Raw genomic sequence first — 22429 nt, forward strand, 5'->3', positions numbered from 1 at the left:
TACTCTCCCAAGTGCGTAGCACAGTGCTCCGCACACAGTAAGTGCTCAATTCATTCCTTCATTCAATCGTTTTTATTGAGTGCTCTTACTCTGTACAGAGGACTGTAAATATCATTGATAGGTGCTGCAGACAGGTCAGAAAATAGGGGACAGGCGACGAGAGATTAGTCAGGGGAGGCTTCCTAGAGGAGGTGTGATTTTAATAGGGCTTTGGAGATGAGGAGACTCGCAGTCTGCCAGATATGAAGCGGGAGATGAGAGATTAATCAGGGAAGGCTTCCTAGAGGAAGTGTGATTTTAATAGGGCTTTGGAGATGAGGAGACTTGTGATCTGCCAGATATGAAGAGAGAGGCAATTCCAGGTAGGAGGGAGGACGGGATCAAGAGGCTGATGGCCGGAGACAAGATCGAGGCTCGGTAAGTTGGTTGATGTTAAATAGTGAAGTGTGCAGGCTGGGTTGTACTGAGAGAAGAGTGAGAATAGCTGTAATTCATTTACATGTCTCTAATTTATTCATTTATTTCCCTCTCAGGGTCGCACCTGGAGAGTTTCCAGTACTCTACCAGTCTCAGCTGAGGGAGGGAGAGTCAAACAGAGGCCTACCCATTCCATTCCTAGCTTGGCCAGTGGCTAATGAGTGGAAGGCAATCTACTACACGTCAAAAATCACCCTAGCTGGGCAGCAGTGGCATGGGAGAGAGTCAAGGGTGGAGACTCAAATTTACTGCACGGAAGGTGGCAATGTTAAACCACTTCCGTATTTTTACCGAGAAAACTCAAGGATACACTACCGGAAAGCTGGCTGATGGAGAGCGGGACGTTCTGGGAGAGATGTGTCCGAGGTGGCACTATGGGCCGGAAACGACTCGACGGCATGACAAGACAATTTATTAATTACACATCTGTAATTGAATTATTTATTTATATTAATTGCTAGCAATAGCAATATTCCTCTTGTTCTTGTCTGTCCGTCTCCCCCAATTAGACCGTAAGCCCGTCAAAGGGCAGGGACCGTCTCTATCTGTTACCGATTTGTACATTCCAAGCGCTTAGTACAGTGCTCTGCACATAGTAAGCGCTCAATAAATAAATACTATTGAATGAATTCATGTCTGTCTCCCTCTCTAGACGGTAAGCTCATTGTGGATAGGGAATGTGTCTGTTTATTGTCATACTGTACTCTCCCAAGAGCTTACGACAGTGCTTTGCACACAGTAAGTGCTCAAAAATTATGATTTAATGAATGAATGAATGATAGGTAAGAGAGGAAGAGAGAGCTGATCCTTGGGGACGGGAATCACGTCTATTTCCTTTATTGGACTTTCTCAAATGCTTAGTAAGATACTCTGCACGTAATAAGCACTCGATAAAAAGCGATCTGCCCAAGGTCATACAAAAGGCAAGTAGCAGTAACAGTAACAGTGTGACAGAGGAAGGGAGACGCAGCCTTCTTCCCACATCGGTAGCCTTTCCCAGAGCGTGACCCGTACTTGGCTGCAGTCACACTTTCACGGTGGGGGTGGAAATGAAGGTGTGAGGGTGAAAATGGCCGAAGCAGTCCAAGTGTGCTAATCTCTCATCTCCCAAGCCCAATTTTCCTGCCCATCTGCATCTAGGTTGAGGGGCTAATTTTAGAGGGCAAATGAAGAGAGAAGGAGAGAGAGGGAGAGAGAGAGAAGGAAAGGGAAAGGAGGAGGGGAGAGAGAAGGGAATGAGAGGCGCAGGGAGGGAAGAGAGCCAGCCTCGCTGCAGAAGGAGAGGGAGAGAGAACCAGTGAACTCAGGGCCACTGTGGGCCTTGGGCGAGTTCAGGGCACCCCCGTGTACCCGGCCCGAAGTACCAGGCCAACGCCCCTTTAGCCGTCTAGCCGGTTTGGGCTGGTTCGGCCTACCTCTCCCCTCCCCACCAGCCCCCGGCCCCCAACCCATGAGAAAACGGCATCGGGAATGTGATGTAACCTCAAACGCTCCGCATCGCTCCAAACTGGATATTACCTCAACCTCCCCCGCCTCCTCCCCCCCAACCCTCCCTTCTCGGCCGCCCCCACCCCAAGCCCTCCTCTCAGCCGGGAATGTTTTTCTTAGCCTCTCCTACACATTTTCACACAGCTAGAGCTCCTCCGACCTCCCCACCCACCCAAGTTACCAGGGAGTGGATCTGCAGCTTGCCGCCTACGGGATTAACCCATCGTGGGACGAAGCCCACTCGGCCCCCCTTCGGAAAGACAGGAAACCAGATAGAGGGGACGAAGGGAGAATGGAGGAGAAGGATGGGGAGGGAGGAGAGAGAAGAGGAGAAGAGAAAAGAATCCCATCTGGAGCAAGCAGAGAACACTGGGCTTGTACTGCTTCTGGCAGCTGCTTCGGACTGCTCTTCTGATGCTCAGAAAATGAGACAGAAAAGCCTGGAGTCGGAGACGGACCTGCTGCCTTAGTTGAACGGCCCAGCCGGGAAGAAGCCAGTGAACAAACTTCAGTCTCTTGTCCTCACCGTTTGAGTTGACTCTGATAGCTCTACTGAACACTTTCCCACGAATCTCAACCCGAATGATGACAATAATAATAATATTTGTGATACTCGTTAGGCACTTACTATGGGCCAAACACTGTACTAAGTGCTGGGATAGATACAAGATTATCAGGTCCCCCATGGAGCTCAAAATCTAAGTAGGAGGGAGAACAGGTATCGAATCCTCACTTTGCGGGTGAGGGACCTGAGGCATAGGGAAGTTAACTGACTGCCCCAAGGCGGTATAACAGACAAGTGGCAGAGACAGGATTAGAACCCCGGTCCTCTGACTCCCCAGCCTGTGTTCTTCCCAATAGGCCACGCCGTTTCTCTAATCTCATCCCAAGGTTCGCTTTTTCAACAGGTTGGGAGACTCTATAGTGTAACTGCATCTTCTCACATCACCCTCATCACAAAAAGGAAGCGAAAGATTGGAAGTTTCGCAAACGTATTCATCACGGCAGCCTAAACAGAGTCTCTTTTCTGCAGTTACTGAGAGTGAGCATGATGGTGACCCAATTGTCTTCTCTAAAATAATCCCCTTTTTAAAGGATCCATTTCACACCAGTGCTAGTCTTTGCAGCTGTAACTGCAACAACTCCACGATATTTTTTTTCCACGATATTTTTTAAGCGTCTACTATGTTGCAAACACTGGTTCTAAGCGCTGGCATAGGTATAGGTTAATTAGGTTGGACACATACGGTTTGCAATCTAAGAAGAAGGGAGAACAGGTATGGAATCCCCATTTTGCAGTTGAGGAAATAGAGGCACAGAAAAGTTAAGGGATTTGCCCAAGGTCGCACAGCAAGCAATTGGCAGGGCCGGGATTAGAACCCAGATCCTCTGACTCCCAGGCCCATCCATTTTCCACTAGGTCTCTCTGCTTCCTGACTTTCAATTTCCCTGATGTGGTCTCTCTGTGCAAAAGTGTATCTGGTCCTACGTTCCATCCTCCCTCCGAGGTGGGCAGTAAACTGCTTCAGGCAGCATAATAATTAATAATAATAACTGTGATATGTATGAAGTGCCAAGCACTGCACTAAATGCTGGGGTGGATCCAAGCAAAATCAGGTGGGACACGGTCCCTGTCCCACACAGGGCTCACAGTTTTAACCCTCATTTTACAAATGAGGGGACTGAGGCCGAGAGAGATGAAGTGACTTGTCAAAGGTCACGCAGCAGACAAGTGGAGGAACTGGGATTAGAACCCAGATCTTTCTGACTCCCAGGCTCTTGCTCTATCCACTAGGCCCCGCCGCTGCTTCTCATGAAGAAAAGCCTTTAGTACCTTGACCCCGGGATTCCAAAACAACACACTCCAAAACGTCCCCAGGCAAGGTTAGTGATGCCTCCGGGGCAGACAGAGAAACCCAGCGCAATCAGACCTCCAGGGAGCTGAAAATCCTCCCCCAGTCCATTCTTCAGCCCAGCCAGTCGGAGCTCTTCATTTTGAGAATTTCAGGATGGAAACTTCTCTCTGCTGGCATTCAATCTCATGGACACGATTTTTATAATAATGTCGGTATTTGTTAAGCGCTTGCTATGTGCAGAGCACTGTTCTAAGCGCTGGGGTAGATACAGGGTAATCAGGTGGTCCCACCTGAGGCTCTCAGGTAATCCCCATTTTCCAGATGAGGTAACTGAGGCACAGAGAAGTTAAGGGACTTGCCCACAGTCGCACAGCTGCCAAGCGGCAGAGCCGGGAGTCGAACCCGTGACCTCTGACTCCGAAGCCCAGGCTCTTTCCACTGAGCCACGTGCTCACAGTTAATCCCCATTTTCCAGATGAGGTAACTGAGGCACAGAGAAGTTAAGGGACTTGCCCACAGTCGCACAGCTGCCAAGCGGCAGAGCCGGGAGTCGAACCCGTGACCTCTGACTCCGAAGCCCAGGCTCTTTCCACTGAGCCACGTTTTTATAACCTTCTGACTTCCACCGCTAACTGGTTTGAGTGACAAGGGAGTAAATCATAAACACTTGCTCGCATCTTTGGTAAAGTGGGTCCAGTGATGATTGCCCTCACCCTGTTAGGTGGGGGTGAATGAGTTTATTTTTTTATTATTGAATTGAGTCTCTGCAGCAGAGTAGAGCACAAATGCACGTGCTCTAGAGCGTGAGACTGGGTACCAAGAGAACTGAGTTCGAGTCATTGCCCCGCCATTGGCCTGCTGTGTGACCTTGAGCAAATTACTTAACCTCTCTGACCCTCAGCTCCTCATCCGTAAAACAGGGACAAATCAGATGGTAAGCCCCATGTGGGACAAGGACCTGGTCAAATTTCATAGCCTTGTTTCAACCCCAGGATTTGGCACATTCTAAGCCCTTAATAAATCATGATTTTGAGTTCTGACAACAGGCTGCTAAACCGATATCATTCATTCATTCATTCAATCATATTTATTAAGTGTGCAGAGCACTGTACTAAGCACTTGGGAAAGTACAACAATAAAGAGGGACAATCCCTGCCCACAGTGAGCTCACGGTCTAGCCGGGGGGAGACAGACATTAATACAAATAAACAGACATTAATATAAATAAATAAAAGTACAGATAGATACATAAGTGCTGTGGGGCTGGGAGAGGGGGGAAGAACAAAGGCAGCAAGTCAGGGCAACACAGAAGGAGTGGGAGATGATGCAAGTCTGATTCTCATTGCACACAGTCAGAGGACCTGGGTTCTAATCTCCACTCCAGTACATGACTGCTGTGTGACCTTGGGCAAGTCACTTCAATACTATGTGCCTCAATTCCCTTAATCTGTAAAACGGGGATGAAGACTGTGAGCCGCATGTGGGACAGGGACTGTGTCCAACCTGATTAGCTTGTATCCACCCCAGAGCTTAGTACAGTGCCTGGTACTTAGTGAGCACTTAACAAATGCCGTTGAAAAACATGCACACATTTTCACAGAGATCATGCCTGAATATCCAGTCTTAGAACTGAAGCTGGTCTGTCATCCTGGATGGGAGATTCCAGGATTATTTCCATATGCGGAGCACTCAGTTGAGCACTTGGGAGGGCAATGGGGGTAAAATGCAGAGTCCCTACCCCCAAAGAGCTTTCACTCTAATGGAAGTAATGTCAAACCCCAACCTAATGTACAGACAATAATGGCATTTCTTAAGTGCTTGCTATGTGCTAATGACTGTATTAAGTGCTGAGGTAGATAAAAGACAATCAGGTTGGATACAGACCCTGTCCCATTTGGGGCTCATAACTTAAACAGAAGGGGGAACAGGTATTGAATCCCCATATTATGGGGGAGAAAACTGAGGCACAGAAAAATGAAGTGATTTGCCCAAGGTCACATGGCAGGCAAGTGGCAGAGCCAGGTATCAGAACCCAAATCCTCAGACTCCCAAGACTGGGCTCTTTCCACTAAGCTGATTGGGCCAAACAGGTAAAATAGATGACTTTAAAGAGTCACGCGCCTCTAGCCCTTCCTCCAAGCCCAAAGCTCAGAAAAAGAGAGCAGAAATTTTACCTTATTGCCAAAGGAGATGGGGGAAAAAAAATCCCAAAATGCTTTTGTCAGTGTAGCCAACTTTCTCTGATTTGTGTTCCTGTTTCAGACTTGGAGGTCCACTCTACAATGTGGGTTTTCACTGTGCATTTGAGATAGAAGACTGCTTTGGAATTAGAGATCATTCTTCCAACAATGTAAGTCTATCTGGATAGACTATTATTATTCTTGTTATTATTATTACTATTATTAATCATAGTTATCATCATTATTATTTTGGAGAACTGAAACTGGTGGCTCTTCCCATGGACTAGCGCTAAAACCAGTTTATCACCTTCAAAATGGATTTCTAAGACCGATCAAAGTACAGACTTTACTGAGCGCCTACTGTGGGCAGACAATGATAATGGTGGTACGCGTTAAACGCTTACCACGTGTCAAGAACTGTACCAAGCACTAGAGTAGATATTAGAAAATCAGGAACAAAGTGCCTGTCCCTTAGCAGGCTCACTATATCAGGCTCACAATCTACATAGGAGGGAAAACAGCCATAATAATAATAATAATAATAATAATGTTGGTAGTTGTTAAGCGCTTACTATGTGCAGAGCACTGTTCTAAGCACTGGGGTAGATACAGGGTCATCGGGTTGTCCCACGTGAGGCTCAAAGGTAATCCCCATTTTACAGATGAGGTGACTGAGGCACCGAGAAGTGAAGTGACTTGCCCACAGTCACACAGCTGCCGAGTGGCAGAGCCGGGATTCAAACCCATGGCCTCTGACTCCAAAGCCCGGGCTCTTTCCACTGAGCCACGCTGCTTCTCTGTTGAATCTCCATTTTCTAGATGAGGAAACTGAGGGCCTGAGAAGCTAAGTGGAGGACTCCCTGACTACGCCCTTATTTCCTCTCCCCCCTCTCCCTTCTGCATCACCCTTCTACTTGGATTTGCATCCTTTGTTCACCCGTCCCACAGCACTCACGTACATATCCATAATTTATTTATTTATATTAATGTCTGTCTCCCCCTCTGGACTGTAAGCTCATTGTGTGCAGGGAACATATCTACCAACTCTTTTATATTATACTCTCCAAAGCACAGTGATGTTCACATAGCAAAGCGTTCAAATAAATATTATTGATTGAATGAGTGATCAAATGATCTGCCCAAGGTCGCAAAGCTGTGTGACTTTGGACAAGTCACTTCACTTCTCTGTGCCTCTGTTACCTCATCTGTAAAATGGGGATTAAGACTGTGAGCCCCACGTGGGTCAACCTGATTACCTTTTAAACCCCCAAACGCTTAGAATAGTGCTTGGCACATAGTAACTGCTTAACAGATACAATTATTATTATTATAGCAGACAAATGGCAGAGCAGGGATTAGAACACAGGTCCTCTGGCTCCCAGACCTGTGCTCTTTCCACTAGACCACACTGCTACTCAGACACTGCAGTAAGCATTTTTTTTTTTTTTTTGAGAATACAGTGAAGAGAAAAGGTTTGAGTGCCAAACTCCACGAGTTTATAATCTAATGGAAGAATAATAATGGCGGTATTTGTTAAGCGCTTACTACGTGCCAAGCACTGTCCTAAGCGCTGGGGTAGATACAAGGTAATCAGGGTGTCCCATGTGGGGCTCACAGTCATAATCCCCATTTTACAGATGAGGTAACTGAAGCCCAGAGAAGTTAAGTGAGTTGCCCAAAGTCACACAGCTGATAAATGGAGGAGCCGGGATTAGAACTCGCGACCTCTGACTCCCAAACCCGTGCTCTTTCCACTAAGCCACGCTGCCACAGTGAAGCACTCAGGTTTGCAGATGACACAAAATTCTTCCGGGTGGTGAATTGCCTCCCGGGCAGGGATAACCTGTGAAGCAACCTCATAAAACTGAGGGAGGATGCAGAATTACAGATGAACGGGCCACGTGATGTCCTTATAATAATGTTGGTATCGGTTAAGCGCCTACTCGGGGCAGAGCACGGTTCTAAGCGCTGGGGTAGATACAGGGTCATCGGGTCGTCCCACGCGAGGCTCACAGTTAATCCCCATTTTACAGATGAGGGAACTGAGGCCCAGAGAAGTGAAGTGACTTGCCCACAGTCACACAGCTGCCAAGTGGCAGAGCCGGGATTCGAACCCATGACCTCTGACTCCAAGGCCCGGGCTCTTTCCACCGAGCCACGCTGCTTCTCATGGAAGGAGAATGTCAACTACACCTAAAATCAAGAGGGGCTCTGACCTATCAGTCCTGACTCAGGTAAGAGATCACTGTCAACCGTTCCCTCAGATCATCAGTTTAGCGTGGGGCGGTGGCGAAGGACAATGAAATACGGGGCGCCACCGGGAAGGCGAGCGAAAATAAAACGAAAGGTTAAGCCCTGCCCTAGGTTAAACCGCGACAGACCCGTACCTTAGGAAAGGTACAGTTGGAAAACGTTCAGAAAAAGACGAACGAGGTAATGGGGGACGATCGCAAATGAGGCTAGACGGAGTAGCCTTAGACTCTTCCAGAGGGGACGCGATTGAAGTTTACAAGATTGCAAGGAGTGTGGACAAAGCGAAACTCAATTGCTGTTCAACGTATCCCACAGCACCTGTTGACATGTGATGGCGGGAGGCTCAAAGGTAAATAATTCATCACCTAGGAGGGTTATAACATCCGACTATTCGGAATTGATTTTGGTCTGTCTCCCCCTTGGACCAGGCCCTCTGTGAGGGCAGGGAGCTTGTGCTGTGTTTCTTTTGTACTCTCCCAAGTATTTAATGCAGGGTTCAGCCTCCAGTAGACCTGCCTTCCGTGTGTCTTTGGGCAAGTCGCTTAACAACAGCTCCGTGCCTCAGTTTCCTCGTCCGCAAAATGGGGATAAAAATACCTGTTCTCCCCCATCTCACTTTGGACTGTGAGCCCCATCCGGGACAGGGACTGTGTCTGAGCTGATTGCACCGCATCAGAAGCAGCGTGGCTTAGTGGAAAGACCTCGGGGTTGGGAGTCAGAGGTCGTGGGTTCTAATCCCAGCTTGGCCATTTCTCAGCTGTGTGACTTTGGGCAACTCACTTCACTTCTCTGTGCCTCAGTGACCTCATCTGTAAAATGGGGATTAAGACCGTGAGCCCCACCTGGGACAACATGATGACCTTGTATCGCCCCCAGCGCTTAGAACAGTGCACACAGTACAGAGTAAGAGCTTAACAAATATCACTATTATTATTATTATCTACTGCAGCATTTAGCACAGTGCTCGGCACTAAGTAAGCACTTAAGTACCACAGGTATTAATACCGTCAGTAACAGACACTCTAAAAAATGCCACCGATCGACTGAGGGTCGTAAGCAGATGGAATTTGTTACCACTGCCCAAAAATATCACTACATTTGAGAAGGATAAGCGTTCCATCATGGATTATTAGAAAGAAAGTTAGCAATGAGGAAGAAGAGGGAAAAGTTAGGGATGAAGGAGGACGGATACCCAGGAAGTAAAGCATCACGTGGCTCCTCCACACACCCGGTCACCGTGGTCAGAGACTGAATCCTGGGCTGGAGGGATCATTGGTCTGAGCCCTGGCCCGAGTTGAGGCTTTTGGCTACCCGCAGAGGAGGGAGAGTTGGCCGCTGCTCATGTGATGCTGTATGGGCAGCATTATGGATGATCTCATTAGCTGGCCCAGTGCCTCTCTTCATCCCTTTGCCTCTCCACACCTCGCTCTGTGGTTTGCTCCCCCGAAAGCCTTCCGCATCTTCCCGCCTCAGGCTCGGCCGGCCCCTCCGACGGGGTTCCCCCGGGCCCCGGACAGAGCAGCCTGCAGAGGACGGTGAAAGAGGGTAGGAGGAGGAATTCAACGACAGCCAAAGATTTGCTCCGAGCGTCCGGCCGGCAGGACGAAAGCCAAAGGGCTAAACGAAGGACAAGGGCTGCGGAAGGCGGGGTGAAGAGGGGAAGCCACTGGATCTCCAAGATTCCTCCTTCCAGATCCCCTCCCCTCCCATCCGCCCCCGCTCTATCCATGTCTGGGGCCGGCTAGAGAGCACAGTCCTGGGGACAGAGACAGGGGAGAAGTGGGGAAGATGAAGGTTGCAAAATCTGGGATGGAGAAATCAGCGCGGCCTCGTGGAAAGAACACAGGCCCGGGAGTCGGAGGACCTGGGCTCTAATCCCGGCTCCGCCATCTACCCGCTGCTGTGACCTTGGGTGAGTCACTTCACTTAGTTGTTCCTCAGTTTCCTCATCTGTAAAATGGACATTAAATCCTATTCCCTCCTACTTAAACGGTGAGCCCCATGTGGGCCAGGGACTGTGTCCAACCTGATGATCTTGTATCTATCCCAGAGCTTAGTACAGTGTTTGGCACATAGTAGGCACTTAAGCACTGTTTTCTGAGCACTGATAATCACCTGGGATGCAGTTCCTGACCCCATGGGGCTCACGGTCTAAGAAGGAGGAAGAAGAAGAATTCAGAGAAGCAGCGTGGCTCAGTGGAAAGAGCCCGGGCTTGGGACTTAGAGATCTGGGGTTCGAATCCCGGCTCCGCCACTCGGCAGCTGTGTGACTGTGGGCAAGTCACTTCACTTCCTCTGTGCCTCAGTTACCTCATCTGTAAAATGAGGATGAAGACTGTGAGCCTCACGAGGGACAACCTGATGACCCTGTAGCTACCCCAGCGCTTAGAACAGTGCTCTGCACACAGTAAGCGCTTAACAAATACCAACATTATTATTATTAACAAGTACCATAATTATTATTAATTATCATAAAGGGTCTTCCCACTCCCCAGCCTGGCCAGCCCACGAGGTTTAGTTTGAGAACGGCCTGGGCTGTTTGCCTTTGGAGTAGGAAGCAGGAGCAGTGCTCCCGGAGCAGCAGCAGCCAACGGCATCAATCCCCCGTCCCGGGGGCGATGGCGAACGGGGCCTGGTGACCTGGGGGAGGGTGGGAGCAGGGCGCTGGGGCCCATCTCCCACAGTCCTGGAGATTGGATGAGTGAATGAATAAATGAATAAATGAATGCATGCGATGCGCAGAGCGTCTGGGAGACATGGTTTGCAGGAGGTACAGGTCTTCCAACTCTGTTACAGCATACTCTCCCAAGCGTTTTGTACAGTGCTCTGCACACAGTAAGGGCTCAGTATATACCGCTGATCGATTGAGTGAGCAGCACGTCTGGGAGACATGGTGCACAGGAGGCACGGGTGAGGGGCTTCCCCTTCCCAAGTAACTCCACCCTACTGCTGGAGGTCATGGGTTCTAATCCCGGCTCCACCCCTTGTCTGCGGTGTGAACTTGGGCAAGTCACTTCTCTGCGCCTCAGTTACCTCATCTGGAAAATGGGGACTGAGACTGTGAGCCCCACATGGGACAGGGACTGTGTCCAACCCAATTCGCCTGTATTTACTCCAGTGCTTAGTAAAGTGCTTGGCACATAGTAAGCCCTTAGCAAGTACCATAATAATTATTATTATTTTTATTTGGGATGTTATCTGGGAGAGAAGGAGCAGGCTGGAGAGAGGATTGCTGAAGGACAGGGAGCTCCTTTCCAGACTGAGAAATGGCATCATGGCTGTTGCCGATTTGTACATTCCAAGCGCTTAGTACAGTGCTCTGCACATAGTAAGCGCTCAATAGATACTATTGGATGAATGAATCTTCTCTTTCCCTCCATCCAAAAGTTCACCATTCACTCTTCCTTTTCCAGGTTCTCGAAAATGACTAAATCAATGGGTGGAGTTGGCCACGGGTTCAGAGGTCAACCAGCAGAACTCCAAAATGATCGAGGAAACGACTCCAAGAAGGTGACTCTGCTTAAATGAAAAAATACGGTCCCAGATTTCAAACTCCTTGAGGGTAGGGAGGGTATCCATTTTACATTTGAAGAACACCCACTCTAAATGAGGTGCAAGGGCAGGGAATGTGTCTTCCAACTCTGTTGTACTCTCCCAAGCGCTTACTGCAGTGCTCTGCACACAGTGAGTGCTCAATAAATACGATTAACTGAGTGCTTGACTGAATGCTTTCCACTTTGTGGAAGCACTCTGGGTCTCTGGAAGACTGGCGTGATGCGATAAAGGCTTGAGAAAGATGATTTTTGCTATTATACGAGGGACGGGCTGGAGGCAGGGAGAACGGCAAGAGTCATCAGGCACAAGTCCAAGGGACGGAACTAGGACAGTGTTTATGGGAATAGAGAGGAAGAGGCAGATCTGAGAAGCAGTGCCGAGGCAGAACGAGGAGGGCTCTGCCGCAGACTGGAAGAAGGCGACCCGAAGGGTGAAGGTGGTTTACGACACAGGTGGCTGGATCTTCGTGCGCCAGAGCGAAGGAGGAGTTGGAAAATGGGGCGAGGGAGGACGGATCAGGCAATTCTAGAGGCCTCCTGGAAGCAGTAACTCTTCTGCCCTCACCCAACTCGATGGCCAGCAACCTCGGTTGCATCTCCCTCCCCCCGCAGCACAGGATGCCAACTGACGGCGGGGGAAGCAACAACAGGCAGGCTTGGCAAACATACTGTTTGACTAAGGACAGCAAATGAGCTTTTCCAGGTTTGCGAGGGGAGGGCTCCGGGAGCTTTCTCTCTGCTCTGAATTATGATGCTGGAAAACGCCTGTCCCTTCATGGGGAACAAGCAGCCAGCATCTCTCGCCCCTCCGGTGGGCTGGGCCCGAATGCCCTGGCGACCAGATATTTTATACGGCTCTGCTGGGTGGCTTTTCTGCTTCAAAATTGCATTAGCCTAAGGAGGCTCATTAAGTGGAACTACTTTCTCCATCTCCCCATCTCTTCCCAAGACCTTTGCGGTTGCTCTCAAGATACAGACAGATGGAGATATTCTACCCGATCAGAAGAGAGGACTGGGAGTGCACGCTGACGAGGAAAAGGGATGTGGCTGGATCCAAAGCAGGAGAGGGGAGGGATGGAAACTGCGGGCTCAGGCCCCTGGCCTCTGAACCCACTCAAACAGGGGAAAGTGGAGGTGACAAGGTGGACGCCTCAACAGCCGCAAGCAAGTCAATACAGCACAGTATTTCAGCTCAATTAATGGGTAGGGAACGTGTCTGCTATCATACTCTCCCAAGTGTTTAGTACGGTGCCCTGCACATAGGAAGTGTTCAATAAATACCGTCGATGTATCAATAGACAATAATAATAACAAGGGTGGCATCTGTTAAGTGCTTATTACATGCCAAGCACTGTTCTAAGCGCTGGAGTTAGTACAAGGTAATCAGGTTGTCCCACGTAGGGCTCACGGTCTTAATCCCCATTTTACAGATGAGGTAACTGAGGCACAGAGAAGTCAAGTGATCTACCCTAAGTCACACAGCTGACGAGGGCGGAGCCAGGATTAGAGCCCACGACCTCTGACTTCCAGGCCTGTGCTCCTTCCACTAGGCCACACTGCTTCTCCAAGAGAAAATATCCAGAAGGTCACATTCTCTGGAGCAGGTTTCACAGCTTTCCCCTCTACCTAAATCCTCCTTCTCAATCCCTGACCCCCTTTCTACATATGCCCCGCCATAGAAAGCTGCCAAAGAGAGGGGCAAGTGCGATGTTTTCAAGGCTGGCCCTGCAGATCTCTCACAGGCCTAGGAGCCAGTCGAGCAGCATGGATAGAGAAGCAGTGTGGCCTAATAGATACAACATGGGCCTGGGAATCAGAAGGACCTGGGTTCTAGTCTCAACTCTACCACTTGTCTGCTGTGTGACCTTGGGCAAGTCGCTTCATTTCTCTGTGCCTCATTTACTTCATCCGTAAAATGGGGAGCCCCATGTAGAGCATTGAACGTGCTCAACCCAATCAACGTATCTGCCCCAGCGCTTAGTAGAGTGCCCGGCTTACAGTAAAGAGCTTAACAAATGCCACAAAAAGGTCCAGTGGTCAGGATGCAAGAGGATGTAGCAGCAGGGGGCCCTGGGAAGGAAAGGTGTGAAGAGGGATTTCTGAGTATCACACGCGCTGCCGGAGAAGGATGGGTGGACCGGTGCAGCTGGGCTTCCAGGCTAGATTTCGGGTCTGGATAATGCAACTCCGCAAAGGCCAGCTTGGCTGGCAACAAAATGGTGGCTGATAATCCTGACTCAAAACAGCCCTTGTGAAAGTAGGTCAGGTTTCTTGGGGCTTGGAAATCAGACGACTATTAGACAGCAAGACTTTAGGCGGGCTATTTTAAACTTTTTTGTACCTCAATTCCTTCATTTGTAACATGGGGGTAATCACCCCCACCTCTTAGAGATATCAGGAGGCGTCCCAAAATCCAGGGAAATTCAGAAAACTGCTGGACTGTAAGCTCCTTGAGGACAAGGACTGCGTATGGCGTTCCCCCACAGACTTACTACAGCACTCTGCACAAAGTGCTCAATAAATATTATTGACTGATTAATTGACCGATAGGCGATCGCACCTTCTCTCATTATACTTATTTAAAGTGTTCTGGTGAGGAGCACATAAGCCAAGATTCAACAGATTCACACATCTTCTCAGGAAGGACAGTGAAAAGTTTGGCTCATCTTTCATAATAGGAAAACCCAGCAGTGGAAAGCAGAGAGGTATCGAAAACCAATAGAAAGTGAACCAAAATGAACAAAATGCAGATAAGCCAAAGTCAGTGCACGTATGCACACGCCTGCAGACATACGCACATTCACACACACACACCCCCCCCAACAACACCTCCAACATTCACCTAAAGGCTGAGAGGGGCTGAGAACACCCGAACAATCTGTTGTTCGACAGATGAACGAAGCCAAACCTGTCGAGCCTTGCACAGAACTTCAAGCCAGGAAGATAGAAACTACGCTCAGCGGGCAGGGCCTAGTTGAGAGCTTGGTTTGTGAGATGCTGAATCAATAATTAATTAAATAATAACAAATCGATAATTCTTCGCCCGCGGGTTGAAGAAAGGAGACCAAAGGAGTTTTGCGAGGCATAGCGACTTTGCAGCATTATCTGTCTCCTTTAAGGAGATGGTTAGAAACTGCCAGATAAAGAGAATACAAGCCCCTGCCTGCAGTAATGGCAGAGTTCCCCAGACAGCCTCGTGAAAGTCTTTTACAAAGAGGAAACAGGAGGCAGGACATATGACAGGTTAGTTTTCATGCCGTCCACTGCCTGATTTCTTTTAGGCCTCGCGCCTCCAGGCTAGTTGTTGTCTTCAGTTAGATGTTCTAGCCATCATACTGTTTTCATGAGGCATTCATTCAGTTCATTCAATCATATTTATTGAGCGCCTACAGAGCACTTTACTAAGCACTTGGGAAAACACAATACAACAATAGACACATTCCCTCCAGGTAGTCCTAGAAGTCTTTCCCCTCACACAAGGAGGTGCTCTGGATGGCCCAAATCTGCGGATTGAAGCAGCGTGGATAGAGCACGTGTCTGGGAGTCAGAAAGGGAGGCGAGTGTGGTGCAGTGAGAGCGCCACGGTCCTGGAGGTCAGAGGTCCCAGGTCCTAGTTTCGCCTCTGCCACTTAACCCACTTAATCGCCCCATGTCTCAGTATCTTCAGCTGTAAAATGGGGATAATAATGCCCGAACCACACCCTGAAGGGGTGTTGTGGGGAGTAAATAAAAAAACCAAAGTAAGGTGGTTTGGCAGTAAGAGCAGCAAATAAAAACTCAGGTATTATTACAGTGAGAAACACTGTTGCCTGGAGGCTAGCGCATGGGCCTGGTAGTCAGAAGGACCTGGGTTCTAATCCCAGGCCTGCCACCTGTCTGCCTTGTGACTTGGAGCAAGTCACTTCACTTCTCCATGCCTCATTGACCTCATCAGTAAAATGGGGATTTAGATTGTGAGCCCCATATGGAACCCAGACTCTGTCCTACCTGATTACTTTGTATCTACCCCAGAGCTTAGAACATTCCCCGGCACATAGTAAGCATTTAATAAATACCATTAAATAAAAAGGCACCAAAGACAAGATTCTGCCTTATCATCAGTCTACATACGAATGAGCCCACAGGCAAGATGCCCATTCTTAACTTTTGGCTTTCCAAAAATGAGTCTTCCCCGGGCCACCACTTGAAGTGTCTCTGCCTCCTCCTCCATTTCTATAGCTGTCTTTCCAGCTTCCGTTCCAAGGTCAACCCCCCAGTGACCTCGTCCACTCCCTTCTCCGTCGAAGGCCTCACGGTTGGCTGGCCAAACGCAACTGTTCTTTCAGTGGCCCCACTGCAGCCTCATCGGACTTGGGGCACGTCAGCTCCCTGTCCTTCGGGAAGTGCAGAGATCTACAGCCAGGTTACCCTCTGATTCCAGCAATGATGTTCCACCTTACTCTCCCCGTGTGGACTCCCCAGCCCCTTGCCTGATTGCTATTTCCAGAACTTTCCATGGACTCGGGACATCCATCTTCAAAACTACCCTCCCTTCCCTCCTCCTCCCACCCCCTCCTCCCCAGGCCCCTTCCTGTCCATTTCCTCTGACCGTTTCACCCCTTCACTCCCACTGCCCATCTATTTTGAGTCCCGGTTCCCTCTGCAGCTCCCTGTTCTGCCCTCCCCCACCCCGCTTCTGAATCATTCACTCCTCCGGCTTTCCTTTCCTCTTTGGCTCCTCACAGATTTTTCCTTTGAAAGGTTCAGGGCTGCTGAATACCTACAGCGCAGAGACACCCCATTGCACCAGGCTGAAAAGCAGTGGACTCAAGGGAGGGAAAATGAGAGGAGACAAGAAGCGGCAAGATCCTGGCAGTTGGGGGATAAAGCAATGTGGAATAAGCAGCCCGGACACTGCATTTCAATAAAGAGTGAGGTGTTACATATATTCATCCATATGTATATTTTCATTTTTTTCCTGATGGAACAACCAAATTAGTAAGGATGGGTCTCAACAGGATTAATAGTCACCGAAGTTTCTTGTTTCTTTTATAGCAGCCAGTGGCTCTCAAGGTCTCTTGGAGAAGACACTAGGGCAATTACTGTCTATCTTATACAATTACCCTGAATGGTATGTTTGAAACGATAATTTTCTGTATTCTGCTTGGTTAAAAGTTTCCAGTGAAAGCAGCAACAGAAGGATAAAGGTACCCACCCACGTGAAGCTGTTTTAGCAGCTTTTCAGAGTGTTTCTGCATCAGAGGGGGAGAAAATGGTGACAGAAACTGAAAAACAAACTCTGACGCCTGGCTATGGCCTTAGCGGCTGGCAAAATACACCCCCTCATCAGTCCCCATCAATATTAGTTCTATTCCTTGTACTGACAATGGCTTAACCTAAACCAAGGCAGAGGGGATCCCGACCTGCAGAGCGCGGAGCCTCGGGCACCTGTGTTGATGGGCTTAAGGCAGCGCAAGCCAGTCGTCTACACCAAACAGGCTGAATTCTCATGAAAGTCATTCAATTTTATTTATTAAGTGCTTACTGTGTGCAGAGCACTGTACTAAGTGCTTGGGAGAGTACAGTATAACAATAAACAGACCCATTCCCTGTCCATAATGAGCTTACAGTCTAGAGGGACAGATAGTAATATAAATAAATAAATTGCAGATATGTGCATAAGTGCTGTGAGGTTGGGAGGGGGGATGAATAAAGGGGGCAAATCAGGAAGTGACATAGTACATGCACATTTCCAATCAGCAAAAACCATGCAATTGTCTTTTGAGTAAATTTGGCATAACAGTAATAATTGTGGTATTGATTAAGGGGTTCCCATGTGCCAAGCACCATACTAAGCACTGGGGTAAATACAATTTAAGCAAACTGGAAACAGTTCTGTCCTGCTTGGAGCTCACAGTCTAAAGGGCAAGGAGAACAAGTGCCTCATCCCTATTTTACGGATGAGGAAATGAGGCACAGAAAAGTTAGGGGATTTGCCCAAAGTCATAGAACAGCCAAGTGGCAGAGCCAGATTTAGAACCTGGGTCTCTTGACGCCCAGGCCCATGCTCTCTCCACTAGACTATGCTGCTGCGGCATGTTTGTTGTGGAAACCCGACGACGATGTCACTCAACCCAGGCCACAGCTTCCTCTGTGGGGCAGCACTGACCTAGGTCCAGCAGAACTAGCGTGGCCTAGTGGAGAGAGTCCGGGCCTGGAAGTCAGAAGATCATGGGTTCTAATCCCGGCTCTGCCACTTGTCTGCTGTGTGACTTGGGTAAGTCACTTAAGAATAATAATGATAATGTTGGTATTTGTTAAGCGCTTACTATGTGCCGAGCACTGTTCTAAGCGCTGGGGTAGACATAGGGGAATCAGGTTGTCCCACGTGGGGCTCACAGTCTTCATCCCCATTTTACAGATGAGGGAACTGAGGCACAGAGAAGGTAAGTGACTTGCCCACAGTCACACAGCCGACAAGTGGCAGAGCTGGGATTCGAACTCATGAGGCCTGACTCCAAAGCCCGTGCTCTTTCCACTGAGCCACGCTGCTTCTCTAAGCACTTCACTTCTCTGAGCCTCGACTGCGAGATGGAGATTGAGATCGTGAGCCCTCACGTGGGACACACATCCCACGTGTCCAAGCTAATTTGCTTAAATCCATCCCAGCACTTAGTACAGTGCCTGCCACAGAGTAAGTACTTAACAAATACCAGATTTATATTATTATAATTATTATTAATCCTGGCTCCACCACATGTCTGCTGGGTGACCTAGGGCCACACCCAGGCAGTACTTTCTTCTGTAGGAACCCCACCTGTGTTAGTCTGGGTTGCAGGAGATTGTGCCCTGTAATAGTCTCCTTCTTAGCAAAGGAACTCACAGGGCCTAGGGCCTAGCGCCCTAGCTCCTCCTATCCCTCTCAACTGGTCCTAGTTATAAAAATAACTCTTGAAATGCCTGAAAAGAGAATTCCTTCTCTAAGGAGCTCCAGGAAATAGTGGTCATATCTGTTTGGAGCAGCCTAAAGGCAGTTTGAGAAAAAATGTCATAGAATCTATGTGAATCTGAATGGCATACACGATACTTCACCCATTAGTCTGCTAAGGTAAGGGGAAAGTCATATAAGGGGAATAGTGTATTAGTCCTTTTTGCTCCAGCTGCGCAAGGAAGAGCTGAAGTCGTAGAGTCAGGGCACTTGCCTCCTTGTACAGGCCGCCTGATTGGATTTGGAGTCCTCATGATTAGCACCTGATGCCCTGAGATCCTGGACCCTCTGCTTTAAGTCCTCATTCTGCTGCCAGATTACCTGAAAGTTGGGGGCCGCTTGAGGCAGGGAGGCTTTGATGGCAGGGTGCAGGGGGACTAGGGCTCCGGGGAGGCAGGAAGAAGATGCTAAAGCCGCAAATGCTTTCCATCAATCAAGCAGACCCACTGAGAGAGTTAGGATTCCCGAGCTGGAATCAGATGCCCTTAACGGGTGACGGTTCCAGAACATCCACTCTATCACTATCACATGATCCTCGTTTATGTTTACTCATTGCCTAAAATACCCTGAATTTACACAAGTGTGATAACCAGTGGCCAAAAATCACCAACCCCATGCAGATCTGGCCACTCTCCCAGTCACCTTCCCCATTCCCCTCTGAGGTGATTCATTGATGAGGAAATACCGAACCACAAGGAGACAAAGTGATTTTTCTGAAGGTCGCCCAGCCAACTAGAGGGGAAAAAGTGGAATAAAACCCAGGCACCTTGCTTTTCAGTTCAGGACTCTTTCTCACGGGCCACATTGACAAATAGGCACTTCCCGAGGAGATGCTCACCTCCCAAGGGGCAGCGGAGGGCCCTGTATCACCTCGCTCTGGATCAACAGGAGAAAACACAGCCAAAGATTTAGGGAACAAAGCCACAGGGAAACCATCCAGTTCCCCTTTATTTTAAAACAAAAAAGGAGGAGAGAGGAAGAGGGTGAGAAAGGAGGTTGTGCCATTCAATCTCCCCTTGCACCCCTGCCCCCACCTGTGGTATCTTAAAACACATCAGAGGGAGCTAATGTCCAATAAACCTCGGATTACCACCTGAGATAAAATGCAATTAAAATGTCATTCCATTATCTGTTTATTAAAAGCTCCACTTGAGCTCCTCTCATTTCGCACGTTAGCTCCAGCAATGAGGAACTCCTCTAATGTGCATTTCAGCAATCAATTGTGCTCTAACTGCATGCACAATGGAGTCTCCCTGTGGCTTAACTGCAATTCTCTTTTATCGCCCATGAAGTGTAGACGGAACCCCAGCTCCAATGTTCCTTTAAGCATAATGGGTAATAATTGACAACTATTTACAGAACATGTTCTACAGCACACACATAACCCAAACAAGGCCCTGTGCAAAATATCTTTTCCATTCTTCATTCACTGTTTGAATATCGCCCATCACTGGGGATAATTTCATTAGAGGAAAAGGATAATCTCCAAGTTGCTCCCTGGTTACCTGTCAAGGCCCCAGTGGACTAAGAAACAGAGACCAAAGGAAATCTTAATCTCTCACTCTCAAAGTGTAGGGGACTTCCATCCTGGGGGGTCTATTCATTCAATAGTATTTATTGGGCGCTTAGTTTGTGCAGTGCACTGTACTAAGCGCTTGGGAGAGTACGATACAACAATAAGCAGACACATTCCCTGCTCACGAGTTTACAGCCTAGAGCCGGGGAGACAGACACTAATATAAATAAGTAAATTACAGATATGTCCATAAAGTGCTGTGGGGCTGGGAGTGGGGAAGAACAAAAGAAGCAAGTCAGGACAACACCGAAGAGAGTGGGAGAAGAGGAAAGGGGTTTCTTTGTCAGGGAAGGCCTCCTGGAGGAGATGTACTTTCAGTAAGGTCGAGGGATGGTAAGAACAAAGGAGGGATCTGGGCACTGGGAGCAAAGATATTTTTCCATCCTCATGTCTTTATTTACCCTCTAACATTTGTCTTTTCCAATGTGAAAAACCCAAAGGAAGTGGTCTCATTTTAAAAATAATTTTCAGAATCACAGGGTTTGCGGTGGTGAAATACACTGGAACTAGAGCTGCTGGTTCGAGCTAATGGTCTATTCAGCGGCAGGAAGGGATGTCCTGGTCTCTCACAAATATCTAACCCCCAAGCTGCCTGTTCTTTACAGCCCATTACAGGGAGTTCCCTGGGTAACAAACAGGACTTTCTGGTTAAAAGAGAAAGAGAAGTTAGATTCCCCTGCCCTCCCCTTGTGCAAACTTGAGTCCAAGTGGGAAAGGCCTGAAAAGAAGAGAAAGGAAGAGCACATCAAAGAAGTCAGGAATAGTCCTTAGAGGGCTCAGGGGACAGGTTCTTTTTCTGTTTTCTTTGTACGGTATTTGCTAAGCACTTTGTGCCAGGCACCGTACTGAGTGCTGGGGTAGATTTAAGCTAATGATAATAATAACTGTAGTATTTGTAAAGTGCTTACTAAGTGCCAGGCTGGGGTGGATCCACATAAAGGTCACGGGTTGTAATCTCAGCTCTGCCATTTGTCTGCTTGTGTGTGGCCTTGGGCAAGTCACTTAACTTTTCTGGGCCTCAGAAAAATGCCCATCTGTAAAATGGGGATTAAGAGTGTGAGTCCTGTGTGGAACAGGGACTGTGTCTTAACTTGATTAACTTGTATCTTCCCCAGCCCTTACAACAGTGTTTAGCCCATAGTAAGCACTTGACAAGTATCATAATTATTAATTATTATTATTATCTGATCTGATGGGCACGGGCCTGGGAGTCAAAGCACCTGGCTTCTAATCCTGACTCTGCCACTCATCTGCTGGGTGACCACGGGTGAGTCACTTAACTTCTCTGTGCCTCAGTTCCCTCATATTCAAAATGGGGATTCCATACCTTAAACTGTGAGTCCCATGTGGGGTCTGACAATCTTGTAACTATCCAGCACTTATCTGCTCCGGCATTTGGTGCATCGTAAGTATTTAAAAAGTGCCAGAATTGTTAGTATTATTCTCCCTCTCCTACAGCCTGCTGGTCAGCCCTTCCCCCATTACGGCAGCTCAACCTTAGGTGAACTATTTGCATTTCCTTCCTCTCCTAAATTCGCACTGAGTGATTCAGCCAACCTCCTGGCCTCAATTAATGGCAGCCTGGGAGAGAGGGAGATAAGAGAGCACTGAAAGGCTAAGCTCTTACAGCATCTCTCCTGAGTTTTCATTTTCAGTTACTCAACACATCTGGTGTGACAGGGGGTGGAGGAGCAAAAGGGGATAGAGTTCCTGGAAAGTAACGGAACAGAGCATGGGACAGAGGGCAGAGAGCAGAAACACCTAGCATAGTGTTCGGCACATAGCAACCACTCAAAAAATACGACTGATTGATTGATAGGGCAAAGATGGAGAGGGCCAGTTTCTGAGTTCCACTGTTGCTCCCTCCTGTAACGCTTCTTGTTAAAGGGAGTGAGGGGGATTAGGGGGAAGCTCAATCCAATACTGGGTCTTATTCTAGGCTAGCCTTTTCTCTCTCCTGTCTTCACGTCAATTGTTTTTAATGAAACACTTTGCTAGGCTGTTTGGGTTATTCCTCTCACATGATTATCCTGAGCTCTTTCCACTGGACACTCCATATCTAATGTGACCTCCATCTC

The 22429-nt window shown here is 48.4% G+C and overlaps 1 protein-coding gene and 1 non-coding gene across 3 annotated transcripts in view; one reads left to right on the forward strand and one right to left on the reverse strand.

Annotated features, from left to right (window-relative positions):
- The window catches only part of ZBTB7C (zinc finger and BTB domain containing 7C), a 312607-nt gene that overhangs the window by 142935 nt on the left and 147243 nt on the right, over positions 1 to 22429 (reverse strand). The gene's annotated exons all lie outside the window — the stretch shown is intronic.
- LOC114810821 lies at positions 524 to 661 on the forward strand. The gene has a single exon (XR_003758512.1). It is a non-coding gene; the product is annotated as a small nucleolar RNA SNORA7 (small nucleolar RNA).

This window comes from Ornithorhynchus anatinus, chromosome 3, assembly GCF_004115215.2.
Source record: "Ornithorhynchus anatinus isolate Pmale09 chromosome 3, mOrnAna1.pri.v4, whole genome shotgun sequence".
In the NCBI taxonomy this organism is placed as follows: Eukaryota; Metazoa; Chordata; class Mammalia; order Monotremata; family Ornithorhynchidae; genus Ornithorhynchus; species Ornithorhynchus anatinus.